Here is a 12,199-nt window from a genome sequence, read left to right as displayed (position 1 = left end):
ACACCTTTTGGTAATTATCAAAGACCATTCTTATCTCAACCCATGCATAAAATAACAAACCTGTAATTTGTTTAATTCAATTGGTCGTCGAAGTTGCGAGAGAATCATATGGAAGAAAAAAAACACCCTTGTCGCACAAGTTGTGTGCTTTCAGATGTTTCTGAATTCGATACCTCAGCTGAGATCTCGAATTCAATTCAAATATTTTACTGAGAATTTACTTCTAAGTTCTCAAAAACTTCGTTACAGCTGTTTCTCACAATGTTTTTAACAGCTTTCTGTTGCTCGTTACAAGTTTTTATCAATTATTTTGAGTATAGTGTCCAGTGCCTTTATTTTAGAATAAGGAAGGTTATTAGTTCCCAGATTAATATGTCTACCCCAGCCACTTTTAAATGGAGCATCCACTATTTAATTCACTCTGAGGCTAACAATAATTAAAAATTGTAAAATAATGTAAAAAAAAAAGTGTTGTTAACATCTAAATTTGTACAGGAGTCTACACCTTTCATGTAAGAATATTGCAAAATAAGAACATTGTAGGCTTAATTGTGAAAATGCATTTTCTACTTTTCTACTTTTCTGTCCAGAAAAGCAGGTTTTCCTTTATCTCCTTATTGTCACCATACAGTAGGTCTATAAAGGACAGCCTTTGTCCTTACTCTATGGTGTCACCGGTTTAATGCGTCCGCCGGCATAGGGAGATCAAGTAAAACCGGAGTGCTTTTCTGGTAACAGAAAAGTAGAAAAGTAGAAAATGTGTTTTCATAAAACTTTCAATCTGATTTTCAGGTAGCAGAGAAGTACAAAGTTATATAAACAAAATGATTAAATCTGCTTTCTTTATACCAGAAAAACAGATGGCCACTTTTCGTCCCCATATAATAGTGCCGGTGTCGCATGCAATTATGTCCTCTATGCAATACTATCCGGAGGACATTATTGCATATGTACACCGGGCGGTTTTTGCATAGCCCCGGACACAATTGCATAATATGCAAAAGTGTCCGGAGCGGGCAGTACTGCATGGCATACATAATAACATCTCACACCGTCCTGCACTCAACGCTACACATGTTGCGACTATTCCACCGATGAAGGGCGTTCTATCTAAAAAGAGTAAAGGAGATGACCACTTTTGGACGCCAGTAAAATCTACTTTTTAGGTGGCAGAAAAACAGAGAAATAGAAAAATAAATGCATACTGAATGCACTCAACGCTAAACACCTTGCGACTATTCCACCGATGGAGGGCGTTCTTTCAAAATCGAGAAAAAAAATAGTAAGTTTACGTGTACATAATGTTTGTACACAATCCAATGATGAAGTAGGTTGACGTGTTGATCAATCGGAATAAAGTTGACGTGTACATTTGCAATGAAATAAAGTGTTTAATCTAGCGGTGAAGATTGTGAAGTGATGATGAATTTTTTTATTTTGTTTTTAAACATAGAACTGATGGAATTGGGCGAGGTTTTTTAAAAAGTTGATGCATGAGAGAGCAAAGCTGGAGAGAATAAATTTCATTAACTTTTAAAACAAGGCAATTATAAAAAGGGGATTATAAGTAACTGTTCACGAGCATTACATTTTTTTTTTAAATAAAAAAATAAGTCGAACTCTTGTCAGGATTCTATTAAAGTATTACCCCAAGAAAGTGCATCGTAAAAATAAGGGTTGATGTACATAACCAAATTCATTGATACATACAGGGGAAAACAAAACAAATTAATTTTAAGCTTAGAAATAATACAAATGTTTATAGAAACGGCTGTGGATGCATTGATTGATATGCTTATAGGCTAGGCTAGCCCACCTTGTTGAGCTGTTAATGGCTCCGCTTTTAACATCGGTCTCATCACTGTCACCATTACAGTGATGAGACCGATGTTAAAAGCGGAGCCATTAATAGCTCAATAAGGTGGGCTAAGGCTAGGCTGCCCTGAATGACGGTTAACCGCGAAATCCTGAATTATTTTTAAAACATTTTTTTTCATAAACCGAACAAAATCGTTTGAAAGATTATTTAAACAAAACTGCCATCGTTCCGGCTTTTACCCACCAAATATAACGAACAACGTACGGTGTGTACAACTTGTAGATCCCTAAAGCACCGTAGTAAAACAGAAAACTGCTATCGTTCCGGATTTTACCCACCGCATAACGCACAACGTATGGGTGTAGAATCTTCGTGGATTCCCTAAGCGTCGTAGTAAAACATAAAATGATAGTTCCGGCTTTTACCCACCGAATACCGCACAGTACAACGTATGGCCGTGTGTGTACGATCTCCCCCCTGATACAGAAAACCAGAATGAATAAGATATTAATTGACAAGCCATTCCAAAACTTGTAACATAGATCGCCACCTTTATATACAACTGATTTATTTACAATATTACAAATTAAATGGACAGATTCTTCCACGGTGAAAGTCTTGAATTTCCCCATTCAGCTTAGACTACAATGCGAGTTCCGACCTGCATTGTGCGACCGCGTAGGACTGCAAGCAATGTGAGTTCCGACCTGCAATGTGCGACCGCGTAGGACTGCAAGCAATGTGAGTTCCGACCTGCATTGTGCGACCGCGTAGGACTGCAAGCAATGTGAGTTCCGCCCTGCAATGTGCGACCGCGTAGGACTGCAAGCAATGTGAGTTCCGACCTGCAATGTGCGACCGCGTAGGACTGCAAGCAATGTGAGTTCCGACCTGCAATGTGCGACCGCGTAGGACTGCAAGCAATGTGAGTTCCGACCTGCAATGTGCGACCGCGTAGGACTGCAAGCAATGTGAGTTCCGACCTGCATTGTGCGACCGCGTAGGACTGCAAGCAATGTGAGTTCCGCCCTGCAATGTGCGACCGCGTAGGACTGCAAGCAATGTGAGTTCCGACCTGCAATGTGCGACCGCGTAGGACTGCAAGCAATGTGAGTTCCGACCTGCAATGTGCGACCGCGTAGGACTGCAAGCAATGTGAGTTCCGACCTGCATTGTGCGACCGCGTAGTACTGCAAGCAATGTGAGTTCCGACCTGCAATGTGCGACCGCGTAGGACTGCAAGCAATGTGAGTTTCGACCTGCAATGTGCGACCGCGTAGGACTGCAAGCAATGTGAGTTCCGACCTGCAATTTGCGACCGCGTAGGACTGCAAGCAATGTGAGTTCCGACCTGCGTTGTGCGACCGCGTAGGACTGCAAGCAATGTGAGTTCCGACCTGCATTGTGCGACCGCGTAGTACTGCAAGCAATGTGAGTTCCGACCTGCAATGTGCGACCGCGTAGGACTGCAAGCAATGTGAGTTCCGACCTGCAATGTGCGACCGCGTAGGACTGCAAGCAATGTGAGTTCCGACCTGCAATGTGCGACCGCGTAGGACTGCAAGCAATGTGAGTTCCGACCTGCAATGTGCGACCGCGTAGGACTGCAAGCAATGTGAGTTCCGACCTGCAATATTATAAGCGACCATCACATAACCCACGCACCGCCCGATTACGAATACAGTGCCACTTTGCGTGCGTCTGTTGCATAGTCTGGTACCTGCTGTCCGATTTGTCCGTCATGCGATCAACAAAGTCAGTCAAATTTTAATGTTTTTGAGTTCCAGGAATAATCTTTCGCACAGGTTAGTGAGTAGTTATAACAAAAACTGATGTATTTGACCATTCCAACTGAGTTCCGACTTCAAATGCAATACAATTATCCGAAAAATTTCATTTTTTTTAGCAGTTCCGGCAGATCAGGCAGTTCCGGCTTTTACCAATTGCCGTCACCCTCGAAGGATCGGAAATAACAACCAAAACTTCCCACCAGTGACTCCGATTTGTGCTGATAAATACTTCGACAAAAGCATGGACGACCTCCATGACAAAAGTAAGACATTTTTTTCTGTTACAAAACAGAGAAACATTGCCATGGTCATGATGATCGAGGACTGTCATGACTGTTTTACAAAAAATAAAAACATTTCTTATTCCTGGTCTAGATAGAGTCTAGATATAGCTCTATGGGTAAAGCCCATCAATGGTTACATTGTCTTGATTCGATTGTATCTGTAATACTGATCAGCAATGACGTGGACGTAAATAGAATAGCTTTCAATCATGGTAGTTGAACCCTTGCAAGCGCGTCACATGCAGCAACTGATGCCACGCTCACCATGTTGGTGGTCAATAGGTTTACGTGTAAATGCCGCGTCGCCTAAAATGCGCACTTCACTGAATAACACACGTTTACATTGACCACCAAAATGGTGCATCCAAGATTATTCTGATGATGACGTTAGGTGAATTGGGTTAAAACTCATGTACACTACATAACAAGAGTGGACCTGATAACAAAAGTCCACATAATGTAGGGGATTGAAACACTGTGTGAACTTGCACACATTCACACAGTGTTATTTGAAAGTGTTGAAGAATATGATGCCCCAACCCACCCATCCCAGTTATGCCAGTGTTTACGCCACATCTTCTCTGACAAGTCTCAATCGTGAGGGGCCCAAAATGTCTTACCAGTAGAGACTTGATTTCTGCATGAGTGGAATGATGTCTCGATTCATGTCTGCATTGAAGCATTCCAGACAGAATAGCGACTGGAGAATGACGTTCATGTAACACGTATTACCAAGATTTGAGAATCTGGCGGAAAAAGTGCACAAATCAGACAAATCGTCACCAACATTACAAACGGACACACACAAATACAAGTAAAAAGTAGCAATCCGGGAAAACAGCAATGAACATTTTTAAAATCAAGCTCTGTAAAAAAAGTTATGGGTATTTTCAACTAGCTTTCTAACAATGGTTTATTGATGCTTTGAACTTTATACATGCGTCGAAGATTGCAAAAAGGCATTTTCCGTTTTCACAAACTGACACCAGATAATACAACAAATAAGCAAAAAATAAAAAGCACATTGCACATTGAGACATTTGAGATAAAAACTAATTAATGTTATTATTGTTATAGATGGTAATGTTACATTGGTGCTAAAGAATATTAATGCAGTACCCGTATTGGCAGTTCGAATCCTATGTTAACATCTATTATATCGTTGTGGTACCCGCTGCCAAAACATAGGATTCAAACTGCCTCTAGCTACTGGCAGTCACGGTAGTCTTATTGGTAAGACACTGCTCTAGAATTGCAAGGGTTGTGGGTTCGAATCCCACCCGAGTAACATGCTGGTGATATTTTTCCACAGCAATCGGCAAAGTACTGAGTATACAGTGCTAACACACATCGGTGAAAGGGTAAAAAAGTAACAATAATACTTTTTTTTTTAAGTGTGTGAATGACCTACCCTTGTAGACTGATCTGAGACGTCTTGACTGCTGTGGGGATTCTCTTCTGCCTCCAGCCGGGTAGCTTGTGATCGGGTACAACCTCTTTGAGTTAGAGACGCTCAGGAATCAAGGGGTACGCTTTACCGTGACGTTAGAGTTGGTTTGCCTGAGGGGACAAACAACATTAAGAATATGGGACTTGAGGCATTGCACGGTGGGGTATCAATAACCTAGGTATCAATGTTAGCGATAACAACATGCGTATCTACTTGCTAGGTAGATTTCCTACCTTCTGCCTAGGTAGTATTTAAGAAGCAGGACAGTTCTTTTCAGAACTGAGAAGTCTCCCCAATAGACCCTTTCCATGAAATATGTAAATTGCACATAGCGCGTGCGCACTAACGTTTTGGTTGGCAAAATGAGGGAGCATCGCGCTGTTTTTTTAAACGGTTGCGCGTCTGCAACCAACAGGGTCTGTACGCATGCATGAGTGTAATTAGCATATTTCATGGGTAGGGTCCATTCAGAGAATCTAATCTGAGGTAGTAGAGAAGTCTCCCGAATTAAAAAAAAGTTGTTGTGCTCTAAAGAAATCAACATCAGGTTGTGAGGACAAATAGAACTAATGCCATATAAAAAATAACATGTTTTTTTAAGGCCCCACTTTAAAAAACCCAATAAACTCACCTTGATTGTAGCAATGCATCCATGGCAGAGTAACCAGCAATCTGGCGCCCTCTACTGTAGAAAGCTGATGCATTGGAAACCGGCTTGGGGGCAGCTGCAAGTCAGGGTTTAAAAAAAGAATTCACTAGTATTCTCATACTTTGTATTGTTACTAAAAATGACACTTCATCTAAGCCCTAAGCGGATATAGGCACGGGAAAATTCTGCATTTTAGATGCTCTGTGGTGCAATCTTTGGTAAATTTTGAGGGGGGACATTTGATATAGTGTCCCCCACCCTTCTAAAAAGTTGTGTCATCCTTATAGCCCCCAGGATTAATGCCCATGGCGAGACACAGGGTTGGTCTTACACAGTGCAATACTTGGGCTTCATGATTAAGGTGGTCAAAAAGATGGGGGGACATTTGATATTGTGCCCCCCCTCCCCTTGTCACCCCCCACCCCCACCTATTTGATGCCCACCACCATTAGTAGGATTTGAAACTTTGTATGGTGGAATTGTAACTATAAGAACATTTTGCGATAACACTATGTGAATCTCTTTATGAGTAGTGTTGGTTCGGAAAAGAACTATTGGTTAAAGACTCATGTTTCTATTAATATACGCTGATCATCTACAGGAGAAAAATCATAAGAAAGACTGTACTTACTGTTTGTCTAGACGCTACTGCTCGTCGAAAGTACTTCAGTAGGGTTCTCTACGCAACCTAAAATAAACGACAAATATCGGACAAATTTACATCAGCTGTGTAGTTGCACGTTTTGTGTGCATTTGATCACTAGGCATCGTTAATTTTTTACAGTATTACATTTGAGAACCACCAGTTCCTTAAAAGCTCAGATATGCCTAGTTCATTTTGATGGGTCATAATAAATAATTTGCAGAAAATAATTAACTATTTGTCTTTTTAACGACAAATAAAGCATCAAAGTCTTTTGGGAAAAGAAATTACACACAAATTTCACAAGTACCTACATGTGAGGTGAAACTAAACATGGATTGGAAATCACTAACAAGGCAATTATTTTTTTAGAAACCTCTTTCATCAGTGAAAAGGGTACAAAAGAATTTAGGCATTGCATGGTGAGGTATCAATATATATTTGGTTTGCGGTAACACCATGTGTGTTTCTACTTGCCAGGTAGAGTTTGTTCTTAGAGAACTGTCTTTCTTTATTCTACTACCACAAATAGTAGATTATCAGATTTTTGAGAGACTTGTTCTGAAAAGAACTGTCCTGCTTTGTAACTATACCCGGGCGGAAGGTATAGAAAATTGGCTGGGACAACTACTTTAGCTTTATAGGATCATAATTAACTGCACTACCGCGGAGTCAATCTTTTGACGATGACTATAGCAAGCTAGTCAAAACGTTGAGACCAATTCAAGAACTGGATAGTGATTTGGTTCCCTATTGGGCAATCCCTATAGGCTTCTGCTTGCTTTTTGTTGATATGTCTCTAATTATTTTACTAAAAATGTAAAAATTACACATTTCTACTTATTGTTGCTGTGTGTTTTGAAGTTTTTAAAGCCTAAGTGAATAAATAAATAAACAAATAAATAAATTACTTGATGGATTGGAATTGGACCAAAATTAAGTACAGTTTCAAGAAAAAGGACAAAGCTTTATGGAAAGATTTCTCCAAACTGTAATAACCTGGTTGTCTCTTCGTCTTTTATCCATATGCTTCAAGTCCTCTGCATTCTTCTCACTCAGCCTCTTCCTTGATTCAACCTCTTCCCTGCAAACAGTCAATCAAAACAAACAAAGCTCGGTAAATAACACCAAACTCACAAATCTCAACTCATGTTAATCCGGCATGGGTAGGCCTATCGTCTTCTTGATACTCCAAGAGTTTATGAAGACGCACCAAAAATTCAATCCATACTCAGTGATACCGCCTCTTGAAATACATAATTCTAAAAACTCCCCCTTTCTGGAGCTCCAGCCCTGGCCCCACGCGTCGACCTGGTATTCTTTAAAAACGTGAGAGCCCATAATTTAATAACAACAAGTTTGCTAGTAGTAGTACAATAATTTCGCTGCATTGGCCTGCAACCCCCCCCCCTCCCCCTGGGTTAAACAACAGAGGAACTGCAGTTGAAATGACCAGATAGAGAAAGGACCAATAATACTATAATTAACACCAGTATCAGCCGCCAGACTTGAGATTTGCTGAATTGGGCCCGCCAGACACCCCCCCCCCTCCTGGGTTAAACATCTGAGGAACCACCTAAAACCAAGTTGAAATGACCACTGATGACACTATTCCCAATACGCTTGCCCTATACACAGAATTCACTGCTTCCGTAAGCGCTGATTCTTTGCTCACGGTAAGCAGTGCCATGAAATTGGGTCCAGCTGGAGCTGTTTATAACCGGCTTTCTGTGCTAGCCTTTCAAGCGTAGAATGCCTAGAAACGTGCAGTAGGCACGCACAAAAGCCAAAATTCGCCGCTAACCCATGAAATACGCTTGCCGTATACACAGAATTCCCTGCTTCCGCAAGCGCTGATTCTTTGCTCACGGTAAGCAGTGCCATGAAATTGGGCCCTGCTGGAGCTGTTTATAACCGGCTTTCTGAGCTAGCCTTTTAAGCGTAGAATGCCTAGAAACGTGGAGTAGGCACGCGCAAAAGCCAAAATTCGCCGCTAACCCATGAAATACGCTTGCCGTATACACAGAATTCCCTGCTTCCGTAAGCGCTGATTTTTTGCTTACGGTAAGCAGAGCCATGAAATTGGGCCCAGCTGGAGCTGTTTATAACCGGCCGGCTTCCGCGTGTCAGGCCTACGTACGCCAATATACTCATGCCGAACGCGCAATTCATAGCTTTTAGTAACAGGGCGTAATCTATTTCTAAGCGCGCGCGAATATCTATTTCTAAGCGCGCTTTTTAACAAAAGGGCATTTATGAATGGGAATAAAAGAGTAGTGACTTGTTCTTAAACGTATGTTGCCGTGCGATATAGGCCCTCGCCTTCTGCTCGGGCCTTTATCACCTGGCAACGACCCTGCTGGTTTTAAACGGCCAATAAAGAACTCGTCGCTTCCCTTTTGTTCCCCTATCAAATGTCCATCAATTGAACAGATAAACAGTTCTTGAACTTGGTTCATGAACTGCTCTAATGAACATGTTGTGAACTGTTTAAGGCATGTTCATGGACTGATCATGAACATTCTTGAAAGTTCATCGAGTCAAATTCCATCTTACCTGATGGGGTAGATTGGTTAGATGCATAGATGCATAGAGCTATATATACATACGTATATGCAGCTGATGACAATTAGTTAACAACAGGGTGGACCACGTGAAGGTTGTCATCTCCCACCCCACAAAAGGGATCGTAATACATCTGAGTGTGTAACCATTACAACAATTGCTTCTTTGTAATGTTACCCCCTCTAATTATTATTTATTATTATTATTATTTTATGTTATTATTATATTATAAAACCTTGTTCATGAGTACTCTATACAGCTAAGACAATGGCATGACCTTTGTATACATACAACCTTGTTAATGAGTACTCTATACAGCTAAGACAATGTCATGACCTTTGTAATTATAAAACCTTGTTAATGAGTACTCTATACAGATAAGATAATGTCATGACCTTTGTAATTATAAAACCTTGTTAATGAGTACTCTATACAGCTAAGACAATGTCATGACCTTTGTAATTATAAAACCTTGTTAATAAGTACTCTATACAGATAAGATAATGTCATGACCTTTGTAATTATAAAACCTTGTTAATGAGTACTCTTTACAGCTAAGACAATGTCATGACCTTTGTAATGATAAAACCTTGTTAATGAGTACTCTTTACAGCTAAGACAATGTCATGGCCTTGTATTTATAAAACCTTGTTAATGAGTACTCTATACAGCTAAGACAATGTCATGACCTTTGTAATTATTAAACATTGTTAATGAGTACTCTATACAGCTAAGACAATGTCATGACCTTTGTAATTATAAAACCTTTTAATGAGTACTCTATACAGCTAAGACAATGTCATGACCTTTGTAATTATAAAACCTTGTTAATGAGTACTCTATACAGCTAAGACAATGTCATGACCTTTGTAATTATAAAACCTTGTTAATGAGTACTCTATACAGATAAGATAATGTCATGACCTTTGTAATTATAAAACCTTGTTAATGAGTACTCTTTACAGCTAAGACAATGTCATGACCTTTGTAATGATAAAACCTTGTTAATGAGAACTCTTTACAGCTAAGACAATGTCATGGCCTTGTATTTATAAAACCTTGTTGATGAGTACTCTATACAGCTAAGACAATGTCATGACCTTTGTTATTATAAAACCTTGTTAATGAGTACTCTTTACAGCTAAGACAATGTCATGACCTTTGTAATTATAAAACCTTGTTAATGAGTACTCTATACAGCTAAGACAATGTCATGACCTTTGTTATTATAAAACCTTGTTAATGAGTACTCTATACAGCTAAGACAATGTCATGGCCTTGTATTTATAAAACCTTGTTAATGAGTACTCTTTACAGCTAAGACAATGTCATGACCTTTGTAATTATAAAACCTTGTTAATGAGTACTCTATACAGCTAAGACAATGTCATGACCTTTGTTATTATAAAACCTTGTTAATGAGTACTCTATACAGCTAAGACAATGTCATGACCTTTGTTATGATAAAACCTTGTTAATGAGTACTCTTTACAGCTAAGACAATGTCATGACCTTTGTAATAATAAAACCTTGTTAATGAGTACTCTATACAGCTAAGACAATGTCATGACCTTTGTAATTATAAAACCTTTTAATGAGTACTCTATACAGCTAAGACAATGTCATGACCTTTGTAATTATAAAACCTTGTTAATGAGTACTCTATACAGCTAAGACAATGTCATGACCTTTGTAATTATAAAACCTTGTTAATGAGTACTCTATACAGATAAGATAATGTCATGACCTTTGTAATTATAAAACCTTGTTAATGAGTACTCTTTACAGCTAAGACAATGTCATGACCTTTGTAATGATAAAACCTTGTTAATGAGTACTCTTTACAGCTAAGACAATGTCATGGCCTTGTATTTATAAAACCTTGTTGATGAGTACTCTATACAGCTAAGACAATGTCATGACCTTTGTAATTATAAAACCTTGTTAATGAGTACTCTATACAGCTAAGACAATGTCATGACCTTTGTTATTATAAAACCTTGTTAATGAGTACTCTATACAGCTAAGACAATGTCATGACCTTTGTAATTATAAAACCTTGTTAATGAGTACTCTATACAGCTAAGACAATGTCATGACCTTTGTTATTATAAAACCTTGTTAATGAGTACTCTATACAGCTAAGACAATGTCATGACCTTTGTAATGATAAAACCTTGTTAATGAGTACTCTTTACAGCTAAGACAATGTCATGACCTTTGTAATAATAAAACCTTGTTAATGAGTACTCTATACAGCTAAGACAATGTCATGACCTTTGTAATTATAAAACCTTGTTAATGAGTACTCTATACAGCTAAGACAATGTCATGACCTTTATAATTATAATTATATTAACCTATTAATGAGTACTCTATACACCTAAGACAATGTCAAGACCTTTGTAATTAAATCACCTCGTTAATGAGTACTCTATGACATTGTCATGACCTTTATAATTGAAATAACCTCATTAATGAGTACTCTATGACATTGTCATGACCTTTGTAATTACATCACCTCGTTAATGAGTACTCTATGACATTGTCATGACCTTTGTAATTAAATCACCTCGTTAATGAGGACTCTATGACATTGTCATGACCTTTGTAATTAAATAACCTCGGTAATGAGTACTCTTAAACAACCTCCATATTCACACAACACAATGTCATGACCTTTCACATTAAAAGCTTTAAGAGTTACCAACAAAACAACATGGTGGCCACCATGTAAGCTACCCCAGAACAAATACCATGTAAACAATTAGACTAATAAATAATTGAAAGACAAATTAAGTAGTAACAATACAAAACTTAATGTCTAATAAACACTTAAACACACTCCTTAAACATATTGTTCTCTTTTTATTTGTTATGAATTTACTACAAATAAACTTATGTTGTTTCGTATTTTGTAATGAGCAAACTGCATTACAAATTAACTTAACTTGTTTCACGGTTGTAATGCGGTACTTCATTACGCACATGAAACGTTT

The 12,199-nt window shown here is 38.8% G+C and overlaps 1 long non-coding RNA gene across 1 annotated transcript; it reads right to left on the bottom strand.

The window, feature by feature from the left end:
* Positions 1–5,804: 5,804 nt before the first annotated feature.
* On the bottom strand, positions 5,805–7,676 carry LOC117294383. Its single transcript, XR_004519524.1, has 3 exons — positions 7,635–7,676; positions 6,624–6,680; positions 5,805–6,068 (listed from the first exon to the last, which is right to left on the bottom strand). It is a non-coding gene; the product is annotated as an uncharacterized LOC117294383 (long non-coding RNA).
* Positions 7,677–12,199: the final 4,523 nt, after the last annotated feature.

The sequence above is a fragment of the Asterias rubens genome, chromosome 9 (assembly GCF_902459465.1).
Source record: "Asterias rubens chromosome 9, eAstRub1.3, whole genome shotgun sequence".
In the NCBI taxonomy this organism is placed as follows: domain Eukaryota; kingdom Metazoa; phylum Echinodermata; class Asteroidea; order Forcipulatida; family Asteriidae; genus Asterias; species Asterias rubens.
The sequence above is the reverse complement of the archived record's forward strand: the minus strand, read 5'-3'. Positions and strand labels throughout refer to the sequence as shown.